Source organism: Trachypithecus francoisi, unplaced genomic scaffold, assembly GCF_009764315.1.
Source record: "Trachypithecus francoisi isolate TF-2019V2 unplaced genomic scaffold, Tfra_2.0 Contig01461, whole genome shotgun sequence".
Classification (NCBI taxonomy): Eukaryota; Metazoa; Chordata; class Mammalia; order Primates; family Cercopithecidae; genus Trachypithecus; species Trachypithecus francoisi.
The window spans coordinates 9,564,215-9,577,918 of record NW_022681433.1 but is presented as its reverse complement, the minus strand read 5'-3'; positions in this window follow the sequence as shown (position 1 = coordinate 9,577,918).

Here is a 13,704-nt window from a genome sequence, read left to right as displayed (position 1 = left end):
TTATAACAATGCAAGAACACCCTAACACATCATCGAAGCAGAAAGTTGAATGTGATTGCTGGGGCTTTGGGGAAATGGGGAATTATGTAATGGGTATAAGGTAGCAGTTATGCAAGATGAAAAAGGTCTGAAGATTTATTCTACATCATTGTGTTTATAGTTAACTAATGTCTTGCACATTTAACAATTTGTTGAGAGGGTAGATCTCACATTTTGTGTTTTTTTTTACCACAATAAAAAAGTGATATGAATTAGTTTTTTAGTAACTATTTACTCTTATAGATTATTAAATGCCCACCTTATGTTAAATCATTAAAGTAAAGGCCATGAACCAACTTGTAAAATAATTTACAAAGTCTCTGTTTCCAAATAAGATTTCATTTTCAAGTTATAAGAGTTAGGACTTCAGCATATGTATTTTTTGAGTGGGGGCCACAATCTAACCATAACCTCAATTTGTCATTCATTCATTCATTGTAAAAATGTCATTAAAGCGACTGTTATGGACTGAATTGTGTGCCCTCCTAAATTCATAGGTTCAAGTCCAAATGCCCAATGTGACTATATTTGGAGATAGGGCTTTTAAGTAGGTAATAATGGTTAAGTGAGGTCATAGGTTAGGTCCTTAATACAATAGAACTGGTGTACCTATAAGAAGAGGAAGAGATACAAGAGAGCCCTCTCTCTCCACACATGCACAGAGAAAAGGCCACGTGAGGACACGGCGACAAGGCCCCATCTGCAAGCCAGGAAGCGAGGCCTCAGAAGAAAGCAATGCCACTGGCACCGTGAGCTTGGACTTGGAAACAGGTGTCTGTGGTTTAAGCTACCCAGTCTGCAGTATTTTGTTTTGGCAGCTTTAGCCAACTAATACAACAACTTAACAATGAAAACACCACATATATTTTCTAGTACCTTTCACATATCCTATATCACTCTTCAAATAGGTGAAAGGATATAGAATAGGATGAAAGAGTAAAAGAGGAAGAACATTTGTAGCCTTTTAGTACCTGTGGCTGTTATGATTTCTTTACATTACCAGTTAGCAAATTCTCAATAAATATCTCAGATTAATTAGGCCTATAGATTTTCAGATACAAGTTATTAATAAGTAATTGTTTAGAGTATCCTTCAAATTAATTGCTAAAGAAAAAAAAGCAAAAGAAAAAAAATTTTATTTCTCATACCCAATATGACAGTAATTAAAAAGAGGTAAAAAGTGACAGTTTGATAAGTTACTGATGAAGAATATCTATAACTCACACCTTGCCCACAATCCCTTACATTATAAACTAATGTTTAACATTGGTGTAATTATTTATGATAGGACTGGCATCCCAACTTCTAATGTAAACATCCTCTTAGGATTTCTAGGTCCAAACTGTTGCTGGATCTGTTTCCCTTCACTGGTAGTGTGGATATTGGTTTGGCAGCATGGTAGACAGAATCCTATGTTCTCTTTAGGGACTTAGAGACCTTCAGAAAGCCCCCCCACCCCGCCCCAACCCACCACTGTAAGCTTGGAAGGAGGTCATGTGCCAGGATATATGGACAGCCCCTAGAAACTGAGAATGACCCCTAGTTGACAGCCAGCAAGGCACCGGGGACCTGAGTTCTACAAATGCAACGGACTGGATTCTGCCAATAACCTGGATGAACTTGAAAGAAATGCAGTCCTGCTAATGCCTCGATTTTGGCCTTAAGCTACTGGGAGCAGAGAACCACCTGAACCACCTGAACCATGCTATAATAAGACTTCATATCTACACATCTATGAAATAATAAATACGTCATCTTAAGATGCTCTATTTGTGGTAATTTGTGACAGCAACTGTAGAAAACTAATAAAATGAATACAGGCAGTGATGGATATTGAACATTCCTTCAATGCTACAGGGCAATTGTTTTTTACCATTGAATATTTAGCAATACATATTACTGCAAATTGTATATTTAGTTTTCTAATATTCACAAATCAAGGAAATGACAAGAGAAAAACAAGTAAAAAATCAGCAACATAATAGGAAAGGGAACTCTTCTGCTTTTTGAAAATTAACATTAATAAAATGAAAGGACAAACTGCATATTGGCAGATAATAGGCACAACACATTTATCTCACAAAGGACTATGTCTACAATATGTAAAGAATTCTCACAATTCAATAAAAAGAATCAACCCAATTAAAATGCACAAGACATTTGACTATACCCTTCACAAAGGAAGATGTATGAATGGTCAATAAGCATAAAAATGCTTAGTTATCAGGGAAATGAAAATGCAAATCACAGTACATTACCACAACACACCCAATCAAATGGCTATACGTGTGTATACATATATTTAAATATGTATATGTATATGTATAGAATGCCAAGTGTTGGTAAACGTAAGAGCATCTGGAACACTCATACATTGTTGGTGAGAATGCAGAATGGTTTGGCCACTTTGGAAAACTATTTGGAAGTCTCTTACAAAGTTTAATATACCCTTAACCTTACAACCCAGCAATTTCTCAGATATTTACTCCAGAAAAGTGAAAACAAATGGCCTGTACTGGAATATTAATAACATGTTTATTCATATTGGCAAATAATTGGAAGCAATCCAAGTGTCCATCAAGAAGCAAGTGGATAAATTGTGATACATCTATACAATGGTATATTTCTCAGTGAACAAAGGCAACACTGATAAATCTCCACGTATCATGCTAAGAGGAAAAAAGGACCACATACTGTATTATTCAATTTATATGAATCTCTAGGAATGAAAAATTTATAGTAATAGAAAGTAGATCAATATTCTCGGAATGGAGGGTAGAGGAATAGAAATGGAATGGGAAGCACAAGAAAGAGAAAACCCTTAAGGTGATGGCAATAGTTGATATCTTCATTGTGTGGCATGTATATAGATGTATACATTTGTCAACACTGAGTGATCTGTACACATTTTGTAGCATGTAAATTATAGCTCAGTTTTTGATTTTACAAAGAAAAAAGAAAAGGGGCTGGGTATGGTGGCTCATACTTGTAATCCCAGAACTATAGGAGGCCGAGGCAGGCGGATCCCCTGAGGTCAGGAGTTCAAAACCAGCTTAGCCAACATGGTGAAATCCATCTCTACTAAAAATAAAAAGAAAATTAGCTGGATGTGGTGGCACACACCTGTAGTCTCAGCTACCTGGGAGGCTGAGACTGGAGAATCACTTGAACCTGGGAGGTGGAGGTTGCAGTGAGCCGAGATCGCACCACTCACTGCACTCCAGCCTGGGTGACAGGGTGAGACTCTGCAAAAACAGCAACAACAACAACAAACAAAACAAAACAAAATAAAAAAACAGAAAGAAGAAAGGGAACTAATAAATACTAGTAATGATGACCATTGGTTTGGACTTCAAGAGAAACTTGATCTATAACACAAAATAAAAACCTGACCATAACTTTAAGGTAGGTATTCTGCTGACTTGATTTATCCACGCAACCTTTTTACAGCATGGAGAGACTAAGTAATCAATTGGAAAGCGTCTCTACTAAATGCCTCTCTGCCCTGCTTCTGTACTAAAAATCCGACCCTGTTCCAAATCTTCTCATTATTGCCAGGCTTTTCTAGATCCACCCCTTCGAACCTCAGGAACCACAAAATATTTGGTCACATGTGAAACCGTGTACAGGTTGTGGGTAAGAAAAAGGGAGCACTAGTGGGTTGAAGAAAGCATTCTGTAGAATTTCAGTTTCAGCCTTGACTTCCAGCTATTGGCTGCTGAGATGTTTCTCTTGCAGCCAGAATTGATCGGAGAAAATTGCATCTGGGTAGAGGAACACGGACCTGAGTCTGGAATAATACCATTTGGTTTCTGGCCGTATAAATAAGGTGAAGTCAGGTCGCTGATGAATCATCAGCTCAGAAATAAATGTTCTGGCTTTAAGTCGTGTCCTGAAGCCACTTGACATAGTTCCTTCTTCCTTTAGACTGCTTATGCTTAATGCGACACTAGGTGAATTTTTCTTCCCTAATAACGTGAACCATTATAGCAGTATTAAAAGTATCTTTTCATCCTTCAATTTCAGTTCAAACATCATCCTCTTAGGGTGGGCTTCTGTACCCACTTTAGCTAAAGCAGTCATCGCTCACTCTCCACTCATGTCACACTCAATCACAGTATCTTACATTATCATCTTCATTGCACTCATCAGTATCTGAAATTATCCTGCTGCATATTTATTGTCTGTATTGTCTTACTAGAATGACATCTCCGTGAAAAAGGGAACTTGTCTGTTCATAGTATCCTGAAAACAGTACTTAGCTCAAGTGGGTAATCAAGGACTATTTTGGAATGAATTTAATTAAACAATATAGGAACACATTTTTTTAAAAAAAGTTAGGTCGAACCTACATTTAAATCTTTCAAATATTTCAAACATCTCTATTCACATTCTTTTTTTTTTAGATGGAGTTTCGCTCTTGTTGCCCAGGCTGAAGAGCAACGGTGCAATCTCGGCTCACCGAAACCTCCGCCTCACAGGTTCAAGCAATTCTCCTGCCTCAGCCTCCCGAGTAGCTGGGAATACAGGCATGCGCCACCATGCCCGGCTAATTTTTTGTATTTTTAGTGGAGACGAGGTTTCTCCATAGTGGTCAGGCTGGTCTAAAACTCCCCACCTCAGGAGATCCGCCCACCTTGGCCTCCCAAAGTGCTGGGATCATAGGTGTGAGCCACCACACCTGGCCTCTATTCACATTCTTAAACAGTCATAATTAATTAATTTATTTATTTATTTATTTTTCTGAGAAAGGGTCTGGCTCTTTCACTCAGGCTAGAATTCAGTGGCATAATCTTGGTTCACTGAAACCTCTGCCTCCCAGGCTCAAGCCATCCTCTCACCTCAGCTTCCGGAGTAGCTGGGACCACAGGCACACACCACCATGGCTGGCTGATTTTTGTACTTTTTGTAGGGACAGGGTCTCACTGTCTTACTTAGGCTGGTCTCAAACTCCTAAATTCAGGCAATCCTTCCACCTCGGCCTCCCAAAGTGTTGGGATTATAGGCATGAGCCACCGTGCCTGGCAATATTTGCTTACAATATAAAATTGTGTTGCATATTATTGTAAGCTACTAATGAGAGCGCTATAGACAAAAGTTACTAACATGCAAATTGCTTTCTTTAAACTTTAATTTCTTTCAAAAGAATTTTTAAATTCTTAATGTAAGATCAGAGTTTAGTCTTACTGATATATTTAACATTATTTAGCTCTCTAGCAGATACACACATTTGCTTTATGGAGACATCAAAGAACTTCAGATAATTTTTAGTCCTTTTTTATGGTTTAGAGATTCTTCTTTCAAAACTGTAAATAAAAGTTAACTGAAAATGTGGAAAATTTCAGGATGAAGTCACCTGGTGAATAAAGTTGTAACGAAGAAAGGAAAAGTAGGCAACCAAACTAGGCAACGTTTTGTGTTTCTTTGATTTATTGCTGTAAGAGAAAGAAAAGTGTGGTGGTGATTCAACAATTCTAAAAATCTTCATCCATTTTAAACTATTTAATGAAAAAAATATTTTTAAGTAGAAAAATGCAACATACAGAAAAAAATATAAAAAGAGGTCTCTCCATCAGAGACTTTAGAAAGAACTCTGGATAGAACACCCCAAAAGCACTCATCTGAATAGAGCTTTGCTACTCCTCTTAGGTTCACAGTTATATCAATGAATTCAAGTTCCAGTCTCATTGTCCCTGGCCTCCTGGGCAGCACAAAAACTTGGTTTAGTAACTACTTCCTTTGGAAATAATAACAAGTAAAACTTGTTGTGAAGGATTACATTGTGTCCCTCCGACCCCCCAAATTGTGTCCGTGTCCTAACCCCTGGTACTTGTGAATGTGACCTTATTTGGAAATAGGGTCTTTGCCGATATAATCAAGTTAAGGATCCCAAGACGAGACGATCCTGGATTTTGACTAGGGCCTAAATCCAATGACTAGCATCCTTGTAAGAGAAATTGGTGGGAGATTTGATGCAGAGACACAGAGGAGAAGACTGAGAGGGAGACATGTGAAGACAGAGGCAGAGATGGCAGTGATGCCTTTACACACCAGAGAATTCTGCATTGCCAGCAAGCACAGGAAGCTAGGAGAGAGGCATTGCATAGATTCTGCCTTTGAGCCTCCAGAAAAAGTAAGCACGGGAAGCTAGGAGAGAGGCATTGAATAGATTCTTCCTTTGAGCCTCCAGAAAAAGTAAGCACGGGAAGCTAGGAGAGAGGCATCGAATAGATTCTTCCTCCGAGCCTCCAGAAAAAGCAGCCCGGTAGACACCTTGATTTCAGACTCCTGGCCTCCAGAAAAACCGTGAGAGAATACCTTTCTGTTGTTTTACACCACCAAGTTTGTGGTCATTTGTTATGGCAGTCCAAATACAGTTGTATATTGTTACAAATAGGCTTTCTTTTGTGGTATGGAAAAGTTTGCAGAAAAAGACATCTTGTTACTTTGCAGACCACTGTGGGGCACTATAACCTGTATCTTTGGGAAGCAGTCTTTAAATGATCTTAATGAAAGGTTCTGTAGGCTTTGCCGCAATAGAGCTTTTATTTCAGGGAACAACAGTGATAACTCGAGACTCAGGAAAAAAAATTTTTGAGCTAGCTTGGGGCCCATAGAAAATCTACTTTCCCAGTTAATAACACATAATATTCTCAGGGAAAAGAAGTTATCATTTAGTAACCATTTCCTTTGGAAGTAAAAGTAAATTTTCTTTGAAATGATTGCTCGGCATAGCTGTTCTTTGTTCAGTGGTGCTGCAATATTTTGATTTTAATGTGCCATATGAAAATTAAACTTCAAATGACCAATATAATAACAGAAAGTAGGGCCAGGCAGAGTGATATGTGCCTGTGAGTTCCCAGCTGCATGGGGGGATTGCTTGAGCCCAGGAGTTCAAGACCAGCGTGGACAACAGAGTGAGAATATCTCTTAAAAAAAAAAAAAAAGAAGTGAAAGTAGAAGAGAAGGGAGGTTGATAGTCCATTTTCTTCAGTGTTTACAACATCCACTAAGGGCTTAGGCTATATATTAAATTTATGATACACAAAGTAAACATTTAGAAGCTATTCTATTTAAAACGCATTTGATCTTTCAGAGCTCAGTACATAACTTTACTATTACTCAGTCATTTAAACAAGAAATGTTAGAAACATTCCTGACAGTTACTTCTCTTCACCGCCATATGTAACAATTCTGCAACTCTCATTTAAATATCTCTTCTTAGTTCCACTGTCTTAGAAAAGGCTCATGCCATCTCATGACCAGGCATTGTAAATTCTCTCCCAGCTTTATCATCTGTTTGTTCCAATTCATCCTCCATCCATAAGACTTCTGGGTTACATTTTTTCTAAAACAAATCACATCATCTGAATACAATAGTACAAAAGATCTTTTGTCCTGGCACCTGCCTAGTTTTCTAGTCAATTCTAACAACTCTCCCAACCCTCATGCTGTGCCTGTTTGGGCAGATGTGCACAGCTGCCTACTGAACATCTCATCTTTCCTTTTTTCTTATTCTTAGAACTCCAATTGACTTCGAGGCATCATCATTCCTACCGTTATGTTTATGGCCTTACTGTGAGAGTTTTACATATATGTACATCATTTAGGACCCACCTCAAATGGACTACTTTATGGATACATTTCATGACTTCTCTCCTGGTGCTTCTAGCAGTAGGGGGTAACACCTAAAATGAATATTTACAATTCAGGTTCATTCTGTGAAAAATGCTGCTTCATTCATAGGACTGTCCGGAATCTAAACCTTACCTGAAATTGTGCATGGGTCCACCTGACTTGGATACTCTCCCCTTAGAAAAGTATGAAAAATTTAACTTATAATCTATTATGTCAAAGAAAGAAAATAATATTTAAAAGAATTGCTTTTATACCAAGAAATGAATAATATATAGAATTATAGTTGTATATATGTATATACACATATCTGAACATACAGCCTGTGTAGTTTGTTTATGTACATATATGAAAGATATAAACATGCACACAAAGTGTGAATTCTATATAGCTAGAACAATAATCCTGAACTAACATGAATCTCTCTTAACTTAGGACAATATCTCTCAAACTTTAATGTTTATGAAAATCATCTGGGGATATTGTAAAAACGCAGACCAGCCGGGCGCGGTGGCTCAAGCCTGTAATCCCAGCACTTTGGGAGGCCGAGACGGGCGGATCACGAGGTCAGGAGATCGAGACCATCCTGGCTAACACGGTGGAACCTCATCTCTACTAAAAACTACAAAAAACTAGCCGGGCGAGATGGCAGCGCCTGTAGTCCCAGCTACCCAGGAGGCTGAGGCAGGAAAATGGCGTGGACCCGGGAGGCGGAGCTTGCAGTGAGCTGAGATCCGGCCACAGCACTCCAGCCTGGGGGACAGAGCGAGACTCCATCTCAAAAAAAAAAAAAAAAAAAAAAAAAAAAAAACGCAGACCAGGAAGCTAGGGTGGGGCCTGGGATTCTGAATTTCTAACAAGCTCCCAGATGTTGCCAGGCACCACACTTTGAGTAGCAAGGATGTAGTGAAGCTTTAAGCTAATGAAATCTAAGATAAATGTCTGTATCTCAATACAGGTGTGAGTCCTCTGCTGTCTCATTTTTGGTTCTCTGCTATCTTCTCCACTGAGAATCCACCTTGGAGAGTGAACTCTTCGAAGAAAAGGACCACATTTTCTCCATCATTGGGCCCATCATGCAGCATCGAGTGCAATGCCTGGAACTTAGCAGTCATTCCTCACACTGTCTACCACTATGATAAAAAGTTACACGAGTTAAGTACCACATGGGCTACACAGACATTGTCCTAAGAAGCCAAGAAAGAAAGGAGCTTGCCAAAGGGGGCAAGTTTTATGAAAGAGGATGTCTTTGCACTGTTCCATAATGGATAGATGGGATTTTGCACAGCAGACATTGGGAAGATGTCATTGAAGTCAGAGGAATAGAAAATTCAAAACATGCTCAGAGAGCAGTAAGAATTGAGATAGGAGGAGCAATTAAAAGTATTGACATAATTTATGTACATAAGAAAAAGATTTGAACTAGAGTGGAAAAGGAAAAGAGGCAGTAGATGTAAGAAAACAAAACTCATCATGTACATCAGGCCAGCACTGGTAGGTAGAAAAGGTGAGGAAGTCTGCTCAAAGGAAGCAGGAGTTATTTGTGGGAATATAGTCTCCTATGAAGCCTTGTAGATCTTCCTTTCTGTGTCTGTTACTGGGTTGAATATCCAGTAGGATTTAGAACAGAGTAACCTCAAAAAAGGCTTAGACTCTTCAAGAAGTTAGATTTTAAACATGTTTCATTACTCCATCTTGTTTCAAAGACATTGGGCTTCTTAATCTACAAGAAAAGACAGAGGACTAAATTCTGTCTTCAAACCCATGAAGGTGACACAAGAAGGGAAAATGAGTAGCAAGACCAGGAGAGCAGTTTGTGTCTTGGCCGGACACTGGAGAGTGTGTGTCAGGCAACTTTTGGTATGGCCCTCACCTAGTGTTATTTGACCAGAGAGGGACACCCAAGGAAACCACTGGGAAACAGATCATAATTTTGTACTTGATACAATGATGGGATTCCCATGGAGTTTTTCTTCTTTAAGCTATGTTTATTTCCTGCATAATGGGCTTCTCAGTTCTACCTGACCATGGCTTTTTCAACCCTACTGACACCTCAGCAGGAATGTTTCCACATGGCTTGTCCTAAACCTGAAGGCTAATGATGCCAAAAAAAAAAAAAAAAAAAAAGGATTCCTATATGAAGATAAGAATTATCAAGACAATGAAGCAATGGAGTGTTTCTGGAGCCCCTAAAAAATGATATGTGAATAGAATATTTATTACCCCTGGAACTGAACATATTCTTGAGTTGAATGCCCAAAAAATAGAGTATAGTGATTAAGCACCTGAGTTCTACAGACAGATGGACCTCAGTTTGCAATTAAGTTCTGCCCACTATTAGTTTATATGACTTTAATTGACATCTCCAAACCTCAGTTTTTTTAATCTGTACAACGTATACCTACCCACAATGGAGGCAAAGTGTTTCCACAGTGCCTGGCATAATAAAAATGCAATTAATGAGAAAGCTTTTTTCTCTCACGCACAGACTCTCAGTGTCTCTCATGTATGGTTGTCTGCTAGTTCATTTTTGGATTGCAAGGGCTCTCAAGAAAAGCTAGGTTTGATCTAAAATTCAATCCTTTCTTCTAGAAAATGGTCACTGGGCATACAGACATACTTTTATATGACTAGGGGCTACTTACTAATGATCTATTAAGTTCATTCTGATGTTAACTAAAATTCAGTGCTTATATATTAAAATGAGCACATTCAGCTGGGCACGGTGGCTTATGCCTGTAATCCCAGAACTTTGGGAGGCTGAGGCAGGCAGATCACTTGAGGTCAGGAGTTCAAGACAAGCCTGGCCAACATGGTGAAACCCCGCCTCTAATAAAAATACAAAAATTAGCCGGACGTGGTGGCGGGCACCTGTAATCCCAGCTACTTGGGAGGCTGACGCAGGAGAATTGCTTAAACCCAGGAGGCAGAAGTTGCGGTCAGCCGAGATCACACCACTGCACTGTAGCCTGCGTGACAGAGTGAGACTCTGTCTCAAATCAATCAAACAAACAAACAAAAAACAAGTACATTCTTGAATTTTCTGATGATAAATCTAGTATTCTATTAGGTGTTTTATTTCTCATGGAGCACTTAACAAATCTTTGCAGAGATCATGCTTTCCATGAGCAATCACAAATATTTGATGTGGCAGAGGTTGGCTGCCTGCTCTCTAAACTCTTTTTCTCTTATTCTAAAACATATAGTTCCACTATTTTCTCCAGCCTCTATTTGAGTTAGGTGTGGCCACATCACTAAGTCTAGCCAATGGGATGTAATACACGCTACTACCAGTCCTGGCCCAAACAGATTTTCCATATGTGATCCCCCATGCTTTTTCCCTTTCCATTGACTTGGTACAGATGTAGAAAAGGGAAAATGCGACTTCTCTCTCTGCCCACTTTAGGTTCATTGACTATGACTAAAGCAAAGACAGATTAATAGAAGAAAAGCATACATGTTTATTTCATATATATTATCTGTGACATGGGAGCCTTCACAAGGAAAGGAAGACCCAAAGAAAAGGTTAAGCCTAAGCATTTTTGTACAAGGTGTGATGAAGAGTGGAGTGCTGTGAAAAATGGGATAGGGCAAAAGGGGAATGAATGAAGAGTAGTAACCTGGAGACACCTAGCAAAGGCCTCTTCACTCACATTCCGCTCAGCATCCCTCCTTTTTCAGAGATTGCTCCTTTTCTCTGGGTATGGAGAGGGCATCTCTCACATGGGGGTCTTATTGTCTGCTCCAGGGGAAGGTCAGGGAGTTTTTCCTGCATGTGCCACTTCTCAAATTCCTTCAGCCTAAAATATTCAATATGCCAGGGTGCCATATCTTGGGGTAGGATGTTCTGAACCCCATTCCAGATGAGCAACACCTGGAAACCACGTGTTAAAATGACAGAGACGCAGACTGAAAGGAGCTTGTGATTCTGTGTGACTGCACGTTGCAGAGTCACCTGTTATTTGGGATCATTCATTTTTACCTTATGTAGGTGAAATATAAAATTCTATAATTAATAAGCCATTATACACTTTAAGATATGTTTTCTTTTTCTTTTTTTTGAGATGGTGTTTCACTCTTGTTGCCCAGGCGGAGTACAGCAGTGCGATCTCAGCTCAATACAACCTCCAACTCCTGGGTTCAAGTGATTCTCCCACCTCAGCCTCCCGAGTAGCTGGAATTACAGGTGTGCACCACCACCCCTGGCTAATTTTTTTGTATTTTTAGTAGAGACGGGTTTTACCATGTTGGCCAGGCTGGTCTAGGGCTCCTGACCTCAGGTGATCCGCCCACCTCAGCCTCAGAAAGTGCTGGGATTACAGGCATCAGCCACCACACCCAGCTTATGATATGTTTTCATAGCAGAATTCCTACCCTAGAAAGGGTATCATAATATCAGTGCTGGCCAATATTGCTTTATTCTTGCTCTAATGGTTATTGTTTTCAATTGTCTTAAATAAAACATTTTATAAAAACGTGTGTTTGTAAATGTAAATTACTGTTAAATTAGCTTTCTTTTATTAGATGAACCAGGCTAATTGTAGGCCATAAAATAATTCATATTCTATTTTGAATAGTTGCTGTTTTATTCAGAATGAGAAACACTGTTTAGAATGCATCTAGTTTTACCAATGAAATGATACATAGAAATTGCAGGAACTTTGTTTGTTGTAAAAATTAATAGCAATATTAGGAGTAAATTTCATGGTACTAATTGCTCTTTAAAATACCTAAAAATAGAGATGCCCGCAAACTAATGAACAGATTGCCTTTTGAAACTAAATTTCTAATGATTAATATTTGAAAGTACCATAAGAAAGGACATGACAATTCAAAATTCCCTCTATAGGTAAGCGGTTCCTATAAGATGTGATCATTCCTAAATTGGAAAGTAAGAGGGATGTAGAAGTAGTAGAACATTTGTAAAGTATCAGAGACATAAGAAAAGAGTACAAGGGATAGAAGGAAAAGCAATAGATTCTGTTAGAAGTCACCACTAATTCTTGTACTTTCACTTGTATAGTCACATTGTTTGTATAAAAGCCTTTCATATTTCATAGGATTATAACTACTGGCTGTAAAACATATTGTGCATCTCTTAAAATAGATGAAATTAAAGGGATTTTTGAGCCCTTTCATTCCAGGAATGCAACAGAGAATTGATTTCCATATAATAGACTATTTTTGAAATAAATTATTAAATGGTCAGACTTGCTTCACTTTTTATCTCTGAGTATCATTTGTGGCCAAGGTATTATTTATAGAAAAACTTGGTTAATCTTCAAATGTGAAAAATATGAATAAATGTATTTTCTTATATCACACATTTTTGTAAAACTAAAATAAGCAAAACTCTATTAACCTGTTATCCAGAGCGACAGACTTTTAGATAATCGCTTATCAGCTGTCAGAGCCTCCAGGGTACTAGAAGACAGGGGACATTTGCATTAGTGACAGTTGAAATGACCTCCTCAGCGTCCTGTTAGTCAGATGTTTCAGCTTTTACCTGCACCAAAGATTTCCTTCAAGCATCAAGCAAGTAATAAGCTGTAATACTATATGATTTGAATTTTGAGTCAAAATCATTTCTTCTCTTTCTGAGAAGGTTTGAACGAAATGTTACAAGGTTTAAGCAGAGTCAGTCAGCCAAGGAGTACAGGCTGAATCTGGACTGTGGAAGTGTCCTGTTGATCTGCATGCTGTCATTTATTTTCTCAGGGAATTAGATATAAAAATCCAGACTGGGGCTTTTCAAAAACACTTGAAGATCTATTAGCAGTGGGCCAGTATCCTGCTTGGGGGGCCACCTGCTTTTGGTGAAGAGAAGCCTCCTGTGTTCTCTTCCTGTTTATTCTCTCAAAGCTTAGATCATGCCCTTGCCTGCCCAGGCCCTGATGGCATTTCAGGTTGTAATTGCTGCGTAGGGACAGGTGGGGGTGTAGGGCAGAGGGCAGGTGATAGTGACAATAAAACAAACAAAAAATTTAAAAATCCACTCTTTGGATGTTCACTCTAGAGGAAAAATGAGAA